We start from the raw sequence: 18,515 nt of genomic DNA on the forward strand, positions 1-18,515 counted from the left end.
GCATGGGGTGATAAGCTTAGGTGTGTCAACTTCTGTTGATTCCTTCTCCTCTGTGGGTGTAGAAAGAAGAGATTCCCTAAATTTCTTATTTACTTTGTTTACTGCTTCCTGTAATCTCTTTTTCATCATATCCCCTCTTTCTAAATCTGTCCAAGGCTTCTTCACAGCACATTGTAAAATCCTCTTGGTTGGTACAGATTATTTTAAGTCTAGGTAATTCTCCATATGGAATGTTGTCTATAAGGTGTTTGGGATGAGGGCAGCTGGCGTGTAGTGTCGAGTTTCCAGCAGTGCCCCTTCTGTGTAGTGTGGTAACAATTTGCCCTTCTTTCACAAACACCCTAACATCCAAAAATTCTATACTTTCATTGTTCATCTGGGAGGTAAACTTTAGATTTACTGTGTTCCTATTGATCTTATCTATAAAATCTGAAGCACTTTTGACATCACCTTTCCAGACAGTGAACATATCGTCAATGAATCTAAACCAATGCTTTACATGGTTGTTATACTCAATGGAGTGTATGCTTTTGAGGACCTGCTCCTCCACCAGCCTATGCGAAGACACGCATAGCTGGGAGAGAAGCAGGGCCCCATAGCAACGCCCCTCTTCTGCACGTATATGTCAGTATTAAAGACAAATAAATTGTTGTCAAGACAGCAAGCAATCAATTCCATCAGTAACTTGTTGTGGTAATAACATTCAGCTGGTCTAGTCTCTAGAAAGTCCTTCATAGTATTTAGACCATCTTTATGTTGGATGCTAGTATATAGCGATTCGATATCTAATGCTATGAATAGTGAGTCTTCTACCCGTCTTACTTTTTGTAATTTGGTCAAAAAATCCCCGGTGTCCTTAACATATGTTGGGAGTTTTTTGACAAAGCTTTGTAAGAAGTAATCCACATATTCAGTCACATGTTCATCCATGATATCAATTGCAGATATAATTGGTCTTCCTGGTATTGGTACAGTGTTCTTATGGATTTTAGGAATGAAGTATATTCTTGGTACTATAGGGAAATTCACTTTTAAATAGTTATATACCATAGGTGTCAGGAGTTTCTTCAATATTTTTTGGGCTTGTTTGTATTGTGTATTGTCTTATGAAGTGGGCATGCTAGATATTCTATCATCACTCTCTTCCTTGTTGCCCAGTTCATATAGTGTTTGCAGCGTTTGAATATCGGATTCTTGAAATGACTTAGTAGGCTGATCAGTAATGATTCTTTTCTGTTGGGATTCTGTCAAACCTTCATTGATTGCAAAAAAAAAATTCAATTTCAATTTGTGGATAAAGCAAAAGACATCCACCCTTGTACTTGTGTAATTGAAATCACTCACTGGACAAAATGACAGTCCCAGGGCTAGCAGTTGTTTTTCCGCCTCTGATAGTACTAGTGGTTCGAGGTTGATTATTGTGTTGTCATCTACTTTTTGCACCAATAATTTCTTTTCTTTGGCTTTGCATTTTCTCTTTTTGCGCCTTACAAATATATATAACCGGCTTGCCTGTGAACAAGTGCCCAATTACAAGTGCATAAAACACATGGATGGTTGTGGCGGCATTGTGTGCATAATTGGCTGGCACATGCAGCATCAGCGCCACAGAAATATTCAAATATTTTCAGCAACCTGGATTGGCACTTGCTGTCAATCCAGCAGCAGTCTTTGTGGGTCACAGCTGTCTGTCAAGTTACTTAGGGCCAGATGTAGGACCCTATTTTGCATGCACAAATGGGTTTGCGACCTGTTTGCACATGCAAAATTCAAAAGGGCCATGTACTAACCCTATTTAGTGACTCACAAGTTGTTTGTGACTCGCTAAATATATTAGTGACTCGCTATTAGGAAGGGGCGTTCCAAGGGCATCCCTTCCTAAAAGCGAAGTCTGAGCCCTATGTATGATTGTTTTGTGACCGCAAGTGTGTTAGCAAAACAGTTGCCATTTAAAGCACTCGCAAAAGGGAAGAGGTCCCGTGTGGACGCCTTCCCCTATGTGAATGCAGGGGAAAATTATTTTTTAGGGGCAGACAATGGTCTCAGGGACCACTACCTCCATATAAAAAATGAAACGAAAAAGTTTAATTTTTCTTTTTTAAATGCATCCCGTTTTCCTTTAGGGAAAAAGGTCTGCATTTAAAAAAAACTGCTTTATTGAAAAGCAGTCCCAGACATGGAGGTCTGCTGAGGCTAGCACCATACCTAGGAGGACTAGCCATTCCCAATGGGGTCTCAAATTGCGAGTGCCTCATTAATTTTCATGAGGCATGAAATTTGCGACCCCATTGGGAATTGCAAACAGTGTCACAGACACTGTTGCACATTGTTATTTGCGACTCCCAAATCACAATGGTCGTACGTCTAGCCCAAGGTGACTCGGAGCAAGTCAATACTTCAGGATGCTGCCTCAGCTATGCTGCACAGGCCAACTGTCTCAATAGAGATCGGTTGAGAATCCTTTGATCTTCTATGTGAACTTTGACAGCGGCTGACACACTCATTTAGCATGCATATTTTTTCTAACACAACAGCTTTCGGGCCAGATGAACGACCGTAGAAATAGTGCCTTGCAAATTGCGAGATGCTTTTACCAGTGTACAATAGTGTATTTCAAACTGTTAGCAATTCTCAATGGGGTCGCAAATAGAGAGGCTCATGAATATTATTGAGCCTCTTGCAATTTGCGACCCCATGGGGAATGGCAGGCCCTCCCAGGTATGGTGGCCTGCTGGGCTCAGCAGACCACCATGTCTAGGACTGCTTCTAAATAAAGCAGTTTTTTTAAGGGTAGGTAGTGGTCCCTGGAACCACTGCCTGCCCCTAAAAAAAAATTTCCCCCGCATTTGCAAAGGGGAATGGGTCCCCTGGGGACCCCTTCCCTTTTTGCGACCCCATTACCACCCTCTTGAAGAGGGTGGTAATTTGCAAGTGTTTTGCGTCCGCAGTTGCAGTCGCAAAAGCCTATTTTGCGAGTTGCCAAAAATTGTGACTCGCAAAATAGGGTTTGTACATTCTCCATGCTATTTTTGCATGCACAAACGTGTTTGCACGCAAAAATGCTCGTACATCTTTGCCCTTAGTTTCTTACTTTTACTCATTAACACAAAACATTTTTTCAATGTTTCTATAAACTCACCACTTTTTACAGTCTTCTAAAAATCCACTATATTTGGCGATCCACCTCTCAATGGCTCCCAACCTTGTTTTTTCTTGGTCTAGCAATGATTTTGGATACGGCCACCTCGTAGTCTTATAAAAACATTGTGATGGATCTGTAGCATATTTTCCCATTACCATCTATATTAGAGTCTTGTTTTGCCTTAGGTAACACACAGACTCGGAATATAGGGGATGAAGAACTGCCTCTTTTGTCTAATTGCGAAACCTTAACACAACATGGGCCCTCATCCACAAAAAAATATGAAAATACATTTTTATTTTATGGTTACAGGCTAATTTAGCAACCATAATGACCACGCTGATTCAATTATTGTTGTACACAAGCAATATCGATACTATCAAAAGAACACAAAAGCAATTACATTGCTTAAAAATTGTGTGTCAATGTGTGTGTATATGTGTATGTGGTATCTCAGAGTTTCGCGTCCGTTCTGAATTATTACACAACCGCATTTGCATTGGGCCTTAAACAAAATAAAATGCATAGAGCAATTTAAAAATTCAGGCACATAATGTATTTTTTTTCTTATGTTGTGTCATGTCACTATACAGCCAGCTGTCATTCTCTGGTCACTGCTGTGTTGTATTTGTCACTAAGTGGCGCAACACAATTTCCGACAGGGAGGTCAAACATAGCAGAAAATCACGGGGCTCCGGCCCTCTGCGGGAGCCCCCCGTCCACAACTGTGGCAGCATTACAGCTCCTTAGGGAAGTGGAATCTATCATCATGTTACTAAGCAACTCTGCTGCTCTAAAGTACTTCTTGGAACTCACTTGTTTCCCCTAATTGATTCAGTCCACATCATTTTGAGCATAAATGGGACATCATGTTTAGAAATATGCTGCACAAGCTACTTTCCGCTAGCCTGTCTCGCTGCTACTGCATATCTAAATCAAGAGCTGGCATATAAATGTCATAGTGAAGGCAAATTTTATCTACCTCCTGAGTTGCGTTGACATTTAATACATATAAATTATTTTGACAGCCCGAGATTCTTTCTGAAGTTATCTTCAATCTGTCAGAAAAGAAGGAAACGCTGAATAGCGAGTCTGCTGTTTCAACTTTGAGCAGCATAAAGTTTTAATTAGCGATTCTGACTTACTTCTGTTGTACATGATCAAAATGCTTTACATTTAACTCTCTAGGAACCCTCTACTTTTGCCATTTTTATATATTTGAAGTCACCAAGCCATGAGGCAGAGAGGATGCTTCTTAAAAATCGAAGGTGATGCTTAACATCATAGACTCATGATATGAACTACTCGAGGAACTAAAAACCTCATGTTTTGGAGGGAGACTTTCAACTGATATGGCTAAAATAAGACAGCATACAATCTATTCAGTAGAAGCTCTGTATTAAAATCAAGCATTTGCCTACACCATTGACAACGTAGCATATCTCAGCGCAGTGGCAGGGAGGGGTTTTGTGCTAGAGAAGCATAATGTTCTTCGTGGGATGCCATGGTTGAACTTTGAAAGCATTGGCAGGGGCGACTCTAGGCTCATGGAGGCCCTGGACAGGGAGCATAGGTAGGGGGCCCCGGAAGAGGGGGTCCGGGCTGGGCAGAACGTGGAGGCCAGTGAAGGGGGGGGGGTCAGGGTGTTTGAAAGAGGAACAGAGCCGGAGGCCGCCAAATCCCTGCCATGGGCCGCCACGCAAATATGTATGCATCCTCAGAGGATTATTATATTAAGGATATATATTGGCCTGGTGGCCCCTGGTGTTTGGTGGCCCTGTGCAGGTGCACAGCTTGCACACGCCTAAGGCCGCCCCTGGCATAGGGACGTAAACAGGGGCATCTGGTGTAATTATGTGGCATATGTGGCTGTACCATATTGCACGGAGTGAACAAGATTTCTGCTGGAGGAGTATGCTCGGTTTGGGTCTGAGTATTAGTCCACAAAATTATTGAGTAGGTGCCCCCCATGCCTAGGCGAGGGGCACCCTTAGTTGCGCCAAGGAGCTGAGCCTCCTCCAGGGGTTAGATGCTGGAAGAGTATGGATCCCCGCTGATGGTCCAATACTTAAAGGAAACCGAAACGTAATTAAGTTATTTAAGGCGGCGTCTCAGGCATGGGCATTCGCAGAAATTTTTCCAGGGGGGACTAACCTGGCAAACAAAGGGGCGTGGCTAATGTTAATCAATATTGGTGGGGATAAAATGGCAATCAGGATCGGGTAATTCTCAGGCCAAGCTGAGAAAAAAAAGTGGTGAATTCTGCATTTGAAACTGGACAAATAGACCACACATAAGAACCCTAATATTACCCACCTGGCCCCTTAAAACTCATACATTCCCTGATCCCTAAATGTGGCCTCCTGGCACCCCAAACCCCATAACCCATACCCACCCTGACCCTTAAAATTGTCCCCTGGGCACCCCAAAACCCATACCCGCCCAGAACTCTAAAATGTCCCCCCCTTGCAACCTAAAACCCATACCCACCCTGAACCCTAAAATTACCCTTGCCCCCCAAAACTCATACCCACCCTGAACCCTAACATTACCCCTGGCACCCCAAACCCATATCCACCCTGAACCCTAACATTTACCCTGCCACCCCAAAACCCATACCCACCCTGAACCCTAAAATGACCCCACTGGCATCCCAAAAGCTGAACGCTATTCAGCATATTTACAAGCCCCTTGCGCCACTTTTGCATCACTTTTAACATGGGAATTGTGACGCAAAAGTGACCCAAAGGGCTTGTAAATCTGCCCCTACAAGCTTACACTACATTTGCATATTCGGAGGGGACTGTCCTCCTTGACGTTTCCATGCATGTAAGTCTAAAACACTGTAATCTAGATATGCAGCCAGTAGGTAATGCTGGTGATGCTGTAGAATGCATTAAAGTTACTGGAACTTACTTAAAAACTGCTGCCTGCTCTTCTGATACTATTCAGTGGAGTCGGGCTGATCAGCAGCACAGTCGTCCTTGCATCCAGCCGCTCCCAAAGTTCTCACTTTCTAGATAGGTGTGAGTCAAATGTCTTCTGGATTCTCCTTGCCCTGGCCTCCTCTGTTTCTTCGTTGATGCCCTTTGATGCAAAACGAGACATCCACGGCCCTGTTCACCATTTCTCTGGTGAGCAGCGCCATGGATGTGTATTCCATACAGGTGCACAGACAGCAGGGGGAAAGGGATGGCAGTGTAGGTGACACTTTTCCTTTGTAAAGTAATTCCTGCTGGCGTCATAGCCCAGGGTGTGCTGTCTGTGCACTTGTATGGAATACACATCTATACAAGTGCACAGACAGCAAACCCTGGGCTATGATGCCAGCAGAAATTCCTATACAAAAGAAAAGCGTCACCTACACTGCCATCCCTTTCCCCCTGCTGTGCACATCTTCCCACTCCCACCCCATGACGAGGCAGCTAGAAGTGGTGATTTGTCATTCTGAGGGGTGTGAATGTTATAAGAATGTGTGTTCCTGGCTTAGACAGCTTCTCGGCACACCACACACCCACAGCAGCACCTGAGTACTTCACAGGTCTTTAAAAGACCATTTACTTGGTAATGAGGCTTTGTTGTGTTTTCACCCCTACTTAAACCTCCTGCATCTCCACTCTGCACATGGTTTTGGCTGGATGAATTAGCCCCCCTCCCGAAATTTGAGGGAGACGAGTTGACGTGAGGTTTAAAAGAGGGGTGAACGAGAGATTGAAGACGCCGAGTGGCGACCTTGATGGGGCAGACATTTAATGCTGTTTCCCTTTCAAATGGGTTTATTGTACAAATCTACTTTGACAGACTCGCTGACAGCAAATTCTGCTGCCTTTCCATCGCGTCTGAAAGTTTATTTCTTGAAGTTGGGTCGACGAGCTGATCGGGTTCTTTTCTTCCTTCGTGTGGTGGTGATGAGTGGGTTGCAGGGTGCCTGCACTTGTCTCCTCTGTCTTTGGTAGCCCCCTGCTTCCATCTGAACACAGAGGATCACCGCCCCCCCCCCCAACCACCTGCACCCGGAGGGTCGCCATGATGCCTGGGGTGACCAACTGGCATGGGTGCAGAATCAGGATAGCGAGTGTGAAAATTCAGGACAAAGGGTCTAAATTCAGGACAAAAATTCAGGACAGGAGTTCAAAATTCAAGACAAAAGTTAAGGTTTACAGACACATCAGAGAAGGTTGCGCAATAGTATATAAGTAAGTAAATAGACAACCACTAAAGTAAAAGTGAAAATAAGTTTATATTAGGTTGAGATAATTGTGCACTTCATGGTTTGTCAGTATACGCGCATCTTTAAGCAAATGTGCAGGTCTTTTTTGAGGTAACAAAACCGCCCCCACCTTTCCAGCTCCCAGAGAAAACGCCTGATGCCCGGTCCGGCCAGTATGGCTTTGATACCACCCTCCAATGGCGCCCCTCATCTTCACATAGACCCTCTCTCATGTGTATTTAATTTCTTCTATAGTGCTACTCATCCCAAGTATGTGGGGCAGAGTTTTGGAGTGCGTTACAACACACACATATTATATAGAGACAATCACTCATATAAATGGGAAAGTCAATGTATAGGAAATGTTGCTTAAGATAATGGGGCTTACAATGTGTAATCATACTTTCATCCATCATTCAGTCTTTCATCATTCATTCTGTCCTTCCATCTGTGTGCCCATCCATGTCCATATTCATCCATTTACAAACCTATCCATCACGTTTCCTTCCATCCATCATTTCACTCAATCATTTCCTCAATCCACCCTTTTACTCATCCATCATCCATCCACCCTTTCACCCTATCCATCCGTACAATCATCCATCCACTCTTCCACCCATCCATCCATTAACTCATCCATCCAGCCATTCACCCGTTCAGTCATCCATTTACCCTTCCCCTTCCTCTTTCAATTCCCCTTTCACTCAGCCATCCATCTTCCATCCACCCACCCATCCATCTAATCATCCACTCATGAATCCATCCATTGATCCTATCATTCATCCATACTTTCTCTCATCCATCCACCCTTTTACTCCTTCACTCATATATCCATCCTTTTGTCCATCTACCCGCCTTTTCACTCACTCACCCAGCCTTACATCCACCCTTTCTCTAATCCATCCATCCATTCACCCTTTCTCTTATCAATTCATCAATCCACCCTTTAATTTATCAATTCAACAATCCATCCATCATTTCATCCATCCATCCACCCATTCACTCGCCCGTCATCCACCCTTTCACTCATCCATCCATCCATCAGTTCACTCATCTATCCAGCCATCCATCCACCCATCCCTTCACTTACTTACCCACTCACCTTTTAACAATAATTAGGAGACCCATCAAGAACTCCACCCTCGCTGTATTTCCTAAAGCAAGGGGTGAGGTGGAGCGAGGTTCACAATGCCCCTGCACGTAGGCAATCTGAAAAAGTGGAAGGTATGAGTCATGCATGATGCACAGTGCCTTGACGTGGGGCGACTGTGGCATGTGTTGTTTCCTGAGCTTTAAGTGGGATGAAAAAACTAGGAGGGTGTTGGACCTGGCCCTTTTTGGCAGGTTCACCCCGAAACTTTTTGCTTTTGCCTAGCCTGTTTCTGTAACCTGGTGTTGGTGATTTTAGGTCTTTGCACACTTTTTTACTGTGGTCCAGTGTAAAGTGTGTGCGCTCTCTGTGTGTGTGGTGAGAGTGACCTGCCCACCTATAGGAATGCATGGGGAATATGTGTGACCATGGTAGTTCCTGATGTGTGGGGAGTGCAGGGTTGAGTTTGGTATGTGCGAACTCGTGAGATTGAATGCTGCGTAATGATATATGCAGCATGATTGTGTCTAGTGTGGAAGTGCCACTTCTAGAAGTTGGCATGTTTGTGTAATTTGTGTCTGGTGTGTGATTGGCTGGAGCTGGCTGGTGAGTCTGGCTCCAGGAGTCAGGATGGGTCTGCCCCGGTCGTGAATGGAGAGATTAGCATGCTGATGTGAGGGAGGAGTACACCTGGCACCTGAATAGGGCTGGGTTTTCCCTCCACAAGGCTGGCTCGACCCCCTGTGGTGCGTCTGATGTCCCTAGCCTGGACAGTGAAAGGAGTTCCCCATAACCAGTTGTAGCTGGTTCTCACATTGCCTGCACCCTGCTAGACAAAGGATTTTGTGTACAAAAAGAGGCTCTGACCTCTTGTAAGATGTTCTTGTTTCCTGACTTGAATCTACCAGGGGTGTGCTGCTGTTTGCGCCCAGGGGAAGGCTTGCCTCCCTGGGCCCTGCCCAGCCCCTGGATGCCTTGAATTGCTGGAGGAATTCCTGGGACCCCTCTGCCTTTCCTGGGGTAGCTGGAGGACTTTTCTTTGTTGGGAGCTGCTGTGCTCCACCTTCTTTGCCCCAGGACTTTTTCTGCTACAGTAGGTGTTTGTGGTGCCCTAGCGCCTTGGGAGCGTTTTCACTTTCTGAACTAAGAGCTACCTTTTACCCAAATTTGGTGTATCTCCATTCAGCAGTTCGGGCTGTAGCCCTGTCTAAAGTTTAATATGGAAATTAACATGGAGAAAATGTGTTTTCGGACCCACCTTTTTTCTCGGCCCCTTATTCACAAAATACCCCGAAACTTTCAAGACAGGAGCTGACCAAAGCGCGCCATTAGTTTTGAAACTTTTGCGACTATTCATCAAATGACACCAAATATATTAGCAAAGGAAAAAACCCTTTTTGAAAAGAAACAAGATCCTAATAAATGGGTGTATAAGAGTCAGGATGCATGATTAAGTAGGTGTGTGGCTGACTGTATAAGTGAGTGATTGTGTCTTACTTAATGTATGTGTTAGCAACTGATACAGACATTCACACAGTTTAGGTTGTCAGATGGGCTATTGATTGCTTGTAAGAGTATCTGTATGGGTGCCTGAGTATCTGTGTGGGTGGATGTGACTCTGTGCATACATGAGTGAGTGGATAATTCACTGCGTATATGTGTTCAAGTCTGTATCTGTGAAGGGCTGTATGGCTGGGTGAGTTTGTGAGTTTGTGTATGGGTGTCTTGGTGAGCAAATGGACACCTCAGTGAGTGGCAGTCCCGGGGGCTGTGGGGGGGCCATGAGCCCTCGCACATATTTTCAAAAAGCCCTGGGGGTTGACAGTCCCTGTAGCCGGGGGGCCCCTTTGGGTCCCCCAATACAATGAAAGATTGCCCCCGGGATTTGGCCCACCCGGGGGCTAAATATAAATGATATTTACAACAAGGGGTGGTGAGGGACAGAGTCTCTGAATTAAGCAGAAAGCTCTCACCCAGTCAAGAGATCAGGGCTAGATCCAACACCGTTTTTTAGCTCACTGCACCATCCCAGTTTCAGAACCTGACTGTATGCAAATTAGTCTGTTCCTGTCCCAGTGCATGATGGGAACAGGGCAAACCAAACTACAAAAGCCAATTCTTACACTGGGAAGGAAACAAGCTCCCGGGGACCGGTTTCTGGCATTACAGCCGTCTTCGGCCCGGTTTGCTTGAATCCTGATGGTGCAATGAGCAAGGGTCTCACATCTGAGAATACCCTTCCACGCTTAGGGTGGACAAAAATATTTACAACAAGGGGTGGTGAGGTAAATCGATTTTGGCCACTATAGGTGTGGCAGGGTATACTCAGACATGAGTCCCTTTCTCACTGCTCCATCAGGATTCAAGCAAGCCGGGCCGAAGAGGCTGAAATGCCAGAAACCGGTCCCCGGTAGCTTGTCTCCTTTCTGGTAAAGAATTGGCTTGGTAGTTTAGTCTGCCCTGTTCCCATGATGCACTGGGCCAGGGACAGACTGATTTGCATATAGCCAGGTTCTGAGCTGGGATGGGGCAGTGAGATAAATAACGGTGATGGATCAAGCCCTGATCTTTGGACTGGGTAAGAGTGGTCTGCTCAATTCAGACACTCTGTTCATCACCACCCCCTTTTGTAAATCGATTTTGGCCACTATAGGTGTGGCAGGGTATACTCAGACATGAGTCCCTTTCTCACTGCTCCATCAGGATTCAAGCAAGCCGGGCCGAAGAGGCTGAAATGCCAGAAACCGGTCCCCGGTAGCTTGTCTCCTTTCTGGTAAAGAATTGGCTTGGTAGTTTAGTCTGCCCTGTTCCCATGATGCACTGGGCCAGGGACAGACTGATTTGCATATAGCCAGGTTCTGAGCTGGGATGGGGCAGTGAGATAAATAACGGTGATGGATCAAGCCCTGATCTTTGGACTGGGTAAGAGTGGTCTGCTCAATTCAGACACTCTGTTCATCACCACCCCCTTTTGTAAATCGATTTTGGCCACTATAGGTGTGGCAGGGTATACTCAGACATGAGTCCCTTTCTCACTGCTCCATCAGGATTCAAGCAAGCCGGGCCGAAGAGGCTGAAATGCCAGAAACCGGTCCCCGGTAGCTTGTCTCCTTTCTGGTAAAGAATTGGCTTGGTAGTTTAGTCTGCCCTGTTCTCATGATGCACTGGGCCAGGGACAGACTGATTTGCATATAGCCAGGTTCTGAGCTGGGATGGGGCAGTGAGATAAATAACGGTGATGGATCAAGCCCTGATCTTTGGACTGGGTAAGAGTGGTCTGCTTAATTCAGACACTCTGTTCATCACCACCCCCTTTTGTAAATCGATTTTGGCCACTATAGGTGTGGCAGGGTATACTCAGACATGAGTCCCTTTCTCACTGCTCCATCAGGATTCAAGCAAGCCGGGCCGAAGAGGCTGAAATGCCAGAAACCGGTCCCCGGTAGCTTGTCTCCTTTCTGGTAAAGAATTGGCTTGGTAGTTTAGTCTGCCCTGTTCCCATGATGCACTGGGCCAGGGACAGACTGATTTGCATATAGCCAGGTTCTGAGCTGGGATGGGGCAGTGAGATAAATAACGGTGATGGATCAAGCCCTGATCTTTGGACTGGGTAAGAGTGGTCTGCTCAATTCAGACACTCTGTTCATCACCACCCCCTTTTGTAAATCGATTTTGGCCACTATAGGTGTGGCAGGGTATACTCAGACATGAGTCCCTTTCTCACTGCTCCATCAGGATTCAAGCAAGCCGGGCCGAAGAGGCTGAAATGCCAGAAACCGGTCCCCGGTAGCTTGTCTCCTTTCTGGTAAAGAATTGGCTTGGTAGTTTAGTCTGCCCTGTTCCCATGATGCACTGGGCCAGGGACAGACTGATTTGCATATAGCCAGGTTCTGAGCTGGGATGGGGCAGTGAGATAAATAACGGTGATGGATCAAGCCCTGATCTTTGGACTGGGTAAGAGTGGTCTGCTCAATTCAGACACTCTGTTCATCACCACCCCCTTTTGTAAATAAATATAAATGAAGCATTTTGTTTCTGCAGCCGGATCCGCGGATCCTACACTCCTCCCGTGATTTAAAAAAAATTAATTGGTGGGGCCTGAGGGTTCTTGTGGGACCCCCTAAGCAGGTCTAGGGGGTCAGGGTGTTTCTACCCTGCCCCCTTTTCGTGTTGTAGAACCGAGGCAGAAGATGGCTGCCAACACTTCCTGGTTTGAAGTATTGACTGCCAATTAGCGTAAAGCTCATAATCGGGAGGGTGTGCGGATCCTGCGCTGCCATAGATATCACTATTTTTTCAAATTTGATTTTCTCAGCAACTACAGAATGGATTTACACCATTTAACAAAAGGAGTTCTTTCTGAACCAAGGGCGACCTTTTTTTACCAAATTTGGTGTAATTCCGTTCAGCAGTTAGGGCTTTAGCTGCGGCCTATGGAAAATTACATGGGGAAAACATGGTTTGGGACCCCCCTTTTTTCTCTGCCCCCTTGACGAATCACCCCGAAACTTTCAAAATAGAAGTGGACTGGAGCGGGCCACAAGTTTTGAAATTATGCAAAGATTCGTCGACCGGCGACAAAGTTATTGGGAATAGACTGTTGCGATTTTCCTATGGTAACTAGTTCCTAACTATAACTACCTACTGGTGACCACAACAATCTCCGTCTTTGAACATCTGAACTCCAGGAAAGACGAACACGGACCCAGCAAATTGCGTACAAAAATGTAATTTATTCTGCAGTAACACCACGCACCGCCATGACGCGTTTCGGCCTCAGAACGGCCTTGATCAAAGCCACCACATTTAAAGTGCAAGTACCGTGTCTCACGTGACCTTGGGGCCAAAGGATATAGAAAACATACCTGAATGCCGTTTTACATATGTGTATATAATTAACAATACATTTCAACTATGGTAGATTAAAACTGTAACATAGTTCAGATGAATGTGCAAAACATGCTGTAGTGCAAAAGAGCATATTTGTGCAAAAACAGGCAATTCAGGAGTCTTCCCTTATTGGGGTTAGCAGCAAGAATGGTAATGGTTGTCCACATAAAGTGCATAGTCCTTATTAGCCTATCATTCTCCAGACAGCAAAGCTAATACCCAAGAACGTTGCCTTTTAAAACAATGTTCAAAATATACGCAATAGTGCAAAATACTGCTCCTCAAACCACGTGCACCAACATTATATCTCCAAGAAATATTCAGGAAAGTTCCATCGTGAGCACATCAAAGTACAAGTTGACAGAATAAATTGTCTGAAAGTCCACCAGTGACAGGAGCACCTAGAAATAAATGTAACAGTGCCTACATATAACCATAAATGCACAAATAACATCCTCATCCAAATATGTGCAAAAATAACAATAAGATCCTGTTGAATCATACCCATAGTGGGTCACAAAACTCATGTGTATATATCTATATATCTATATATATGTGTGTGTGTGTTAGTATCACACAAAATACAGTAGTAGCTGAAAGAAATGTGGGCACTCCAGGACATTTATAGCCTTGGGACATCTTGCTTCTGCAGGAAGATCCGCAGGAGGGGCATTTTTGCCCTTGGGACATTTTGCTTCCACAGGAGGATCTAACTAGCTGCCTAGAACATGAGGACATTTTACAAGCAACCATTACAGAACCCTAAAATTAGTCCCCTGTCATGTGTCTAATTTAAAAAGTTATAAGGGGACAGAGTAGGGATACCCTGCCCGCTTATGCTGTGTGGGGGATCCTTGAGGGCCCCTCACCCGCTGGAAATTAAGACCCTGGAAGATGGGATCCCAAGGTCCCATGGTGGGCAGGGAGGGTTGCTGCACACCCTTTTAAGGGGCGTTAAGCATGAAGCCACACACAAGGTGTCAAATAATGTTTATATTTGGTTAGGTTTCCATCAAATGTAAACAGATACCTGAGTTTTGTTTAGTGATTGGTGTGAACAGCAGAATCTCATGCTGGCCAAATCCTTGTGCATCTCTACTGTGGTTGTTGTTGAAATCTCAAGAGATTTATAAAAGTATCTGCAGCCATATTAGGTGCGATAGTATTTAAACTGCACCCAAAGCACTTCCCATGCTTTGCCTTGAGAACTTGGGAAGCATCCACCACCACTTAGTTTGCTAACTTCTGGTTCTTTGGTCACCACGCTCTTCCCCCTGGGATCTTCAGTCCCAGAGACATCACTCTGAGAAAGAAAGACTCTACGTTAGTGCTCACCATCACTTCATGATAACATTTAATGTGCAGAACTGTTATGTTGCTTCATAAACAAGAGTGCAAGGATTACGTCGATCAATGGAGAGGAAGACTCAGAGCAATTGGTGACATGACAACACCGCAAGAACTATGTGAGGATTAGCATGTTGGTATTGATTTAAGTGTATATGCTTTAATAAGTAAAAGAGAATATACATGGGTACTGTTTGAGGGTCTTTTGGAGGGCCAAACTTGCACATTAAAATTGTATGTTTTTTTCTGGATAACAGCACACATACACCTCTAAATACCCAGAGGAATGAGAAGGCTCAGAAAATCAATCTGACTCTTTAACAACAAGGGTGCCATGATTGCAGTTATACATTCATATGTGTTTTGACTGAACAGAACAGGAGAGGGGAAATGTAAGTGTGTCATTCAGGGCATTAAGTATTAAAGCCTTATTGTTTTACAAGGCTCGACCACCAGAAGCAGAATCTGGAAAGAAAACACAAGACCCTTCTCCCTCTGCTGGATCCATTTATCTGGCAGCAATACCTCTTCTCTAGGAAGGACAGGTAGAGTATAGAGGAGGTGGGTTCATATTGTCGCTGTGCCACCGCTGTGTAAGTCCTTATGTATCATTAAGTCTCAAAACCATTGCTTTGTGTGAATTATTGAAATATACATTTGATTACAAATATAGGAGACAGATGATAGATCTGTCTTATATATCTTAATATGCTCACCCCTTGATGAAGGCAGGAGGGAGGGTTGGCTCCTTGCAGGCCATGACCTGTCAACCGCATGCTGCACACATGGGTTTGGCTGTGTGAAGGAGGGCTGGCTGCAGGGCCTGCTACCAACACCCTTCTGCGCATGGCATTTGGTTGTGGTCACCCGCATAAAGATTGGCTGGTGGTTGGTTTTACGCATGGCAACAAAATATTACTTTATGTTAAAAACACCCTAAAAATTCAGTGAAAACACAAAAGTTAAAGTGACGTTTTAGTAAGGTGAAAATACCAATGAAAAATCAATGTTTTAAACAAAAACACTGAAATTCAACGGATATAGTTATATCTAATAACTATCACTCCTGCCCTCATCATGCACTTCTATTGACCCCACGTTTTACTTCACTCATGACATGTTCTATGAGATCATTGATAACATCACTGCAACATTTGAAGCATCATCAATGTTGATAAGACTGTGCATGGTAGAGGCTCTACTAACAAGTACCTTACGGTATGAATTAAGCTGTATTTTCTAACAATGTCACAGAGGTAAGGTAGGACAGAGTGATTCCAGAGGCAACACTTAGCAAGGAGACAAGGCAAGGTAATACTAGGCTACTCAAAGTATAACGGAGGCTCCTAAATAACACTGACAGAAGATAGAAAAGAACAAGTTTATCAAACTTGGGCCAATGTCAGCGGGCTTGATAAATCTCGCCTTCGGTGCCATCTAACCATGGGTTCCACTCAGCAACTCAGGGCAATAGCTTGCTTAATCTCCACAAACGGCCCCATCAACGCTGGGGATGCCTGGTTTCACCTTGGGGGTGCCCAATAGGGACCATCTCACAGGCAAAGCCAGGACGGGTTCCCCAGTGTTATACAGCGCTGGAGAACCGCAGCCTTAAGGCCCGGTGGCGCAGGGTACACCTAAATCCCCGGGATTCACCTGCCTTGTCAAAACAGAGACACGGACTCTTCGTCTGGCGTAGAAGATGGTATTTATTAGCTGCAGCTAGTACGGTGGTCTTAGAAGTCGTCAATACAACGAGGTTCAAAAGAGACTGCCACTTAACTCCGTGGCGCACAGGTTTATATATCATACAACACAATGTAAAAATGCAATCACACACGAGCATGAGCTATAGGCAAACGTTATAGACAATACTTTAAGTCCAAAACAACTCAAGTTCCTGAGTCTGTTTGTCATTCGACCCCTTAAGCAAATCACAAGTGAATCCACACAGTTCAGTTTACTAGCAGAGAAAACACAGCTGTGTGTCGTAGTAGGACAGTCGAGAAACAGGAGAATGCACGAGACGTGTAGCGAAGGACAGCAGATAAGATAACTTAAAGGAAACAATGGTGTGAAATGACATGTAGTCCGGACGGGGATTAATCAGCTCAGACAGGAATTAGTGTACTCGGCCAGACCCTGACACTCGTTAGTAAACATAGGCGAGGAAGCCACCTGACACGCAAAGCAGAAATGAAAAAAACATTACGTTTGCCGAGCTGCCTGAGTGAAGGCAACACAAAATGGTGGCGATCTCAAAATGGAGGCTGAGCACGAATGAACTCATAATTTACAAAACCTCAGCGCCAGTAAACCTACGGTAGCAGTGCGCTTTACAAGCTCAAAAATTCATAAAAAATTAATCAAAGTAACGAGTGCACAGGTATGTGAACAAGAGCCAGGCATGGTGGCTTAGTGGACAATGCATCCCCTGTAGTGGCCTGTGTTTGATTTTGTGGTCACGGGTTCAAATCCTAGCTGGTCTACTCTGCTATTTTTTTAGTTGGAGGTCAATAAAAAGAGTACCAATTCGGTAATAATAAACACCTGTTATTATGCACCCAGATACCCATCGTGGTGAAAGTACGCTTTACAAATACACAAGTTAAGTTATAAGCGGTCTCTTGGTAACTTAAGCTAAGCCCTTTGGACTGCCACCAGAAGATTGCTCTTAAAAACAGTCATACAGTGTAGTCATGGTGGAACCTGTTGTGGAGAGTCTGTTGTAGAAAGAAGAAAGTTACCTTGTTCACAATATTAACTGGTGCATCCAATCACTATACAGTACATAAATTCCAGACTACAATCACCCAGTATGAAATACAGTAAAACAGAAAATTATTTCTAAAAAAACATTTGTCTTTATTGATCAACCTTAAATAATTACAGTAGATTTCCTTCAAAAACAACATATATTGTATCAGTGTGTGCTGAGCACGATTAAAAAACGTGGCACAAACGTTAACAGTAAAACATTCCTATATTGTAAATCAACATGTACATATTTAATAAACATTAATTATGATCTGCATAATCGGGACAAAAACAACAAAAGACATCAAAGATTTATCAGTCAGTCAGTCAAAAAGGTCTTTATTTCGATTTACATCATAAAAGACATACTATACAAATACAGCACAATCCCTAGTAAAATGTCCTGATAAAATCCATCAATACAGAGTACACTAAAAACAAGAATAAAATAATATTAAATGTATATACAAAGACTCACGTCTGAAGCAATCAATAAAATATACAAGGATTAAAAATGAAATTCATATGGAGTAGACAATCATGCTAACCCGCCATCTGCATAGTGTACACAATATATTAAGGTCTCAAGTTCCGGATCCGAATTATCCAAGCCCAACTGACAAATTTAGATACACATATAACAATACAATTTGAGGTGTCAGATTTCAAAATTCTACTTGCGGCCTGTGCGGATCTGGTACCCAACGAGCGGCATACAGGACTTAGCCATACTCGTCTGGGTTGTGTGTACATTGGACAGCAAAAAAGGAAATGGTCAACTGTTTCCACCTCCTTCACCCAATAGGGACATTTATCAGTGCTAACAGGATTCCAAGAGCAAGTTAACCCTCGGAGCAGGAGGGAACCTACCCTTAACTGATAGTAGAGTTTACGATCTAGTGGTTTTGTTGTAATGTCCCAATATTCCTCATAATAGGGAGCGTCCTTGATAACAAGGAATAAAGCTGTCATAGAACTTCCCTGAGCAGTCACCACCCTCTTTTCCTTAATCTTACTCCAATACATTTCCCTAAGAAGCTTCTTAGAGGGGAAAACGGCAGTAACTGGATCGACCCACA

This window comes from Lissotriton vulgaris, chromosome 3_2 (genome assembly GCF_964263255.1).
Source record: "Lissotriton vulgaris chromosome 3_2, aLisVul1.2, whole genome shotgun sequence".
Classification (NCBI taxonomy): domain Eukaryota; kingdom Metazoa; phylum Chordata; class Amphibia; order Caudata; family Salamandridae; genus Lissotriton; species Lissotriton vulgaris.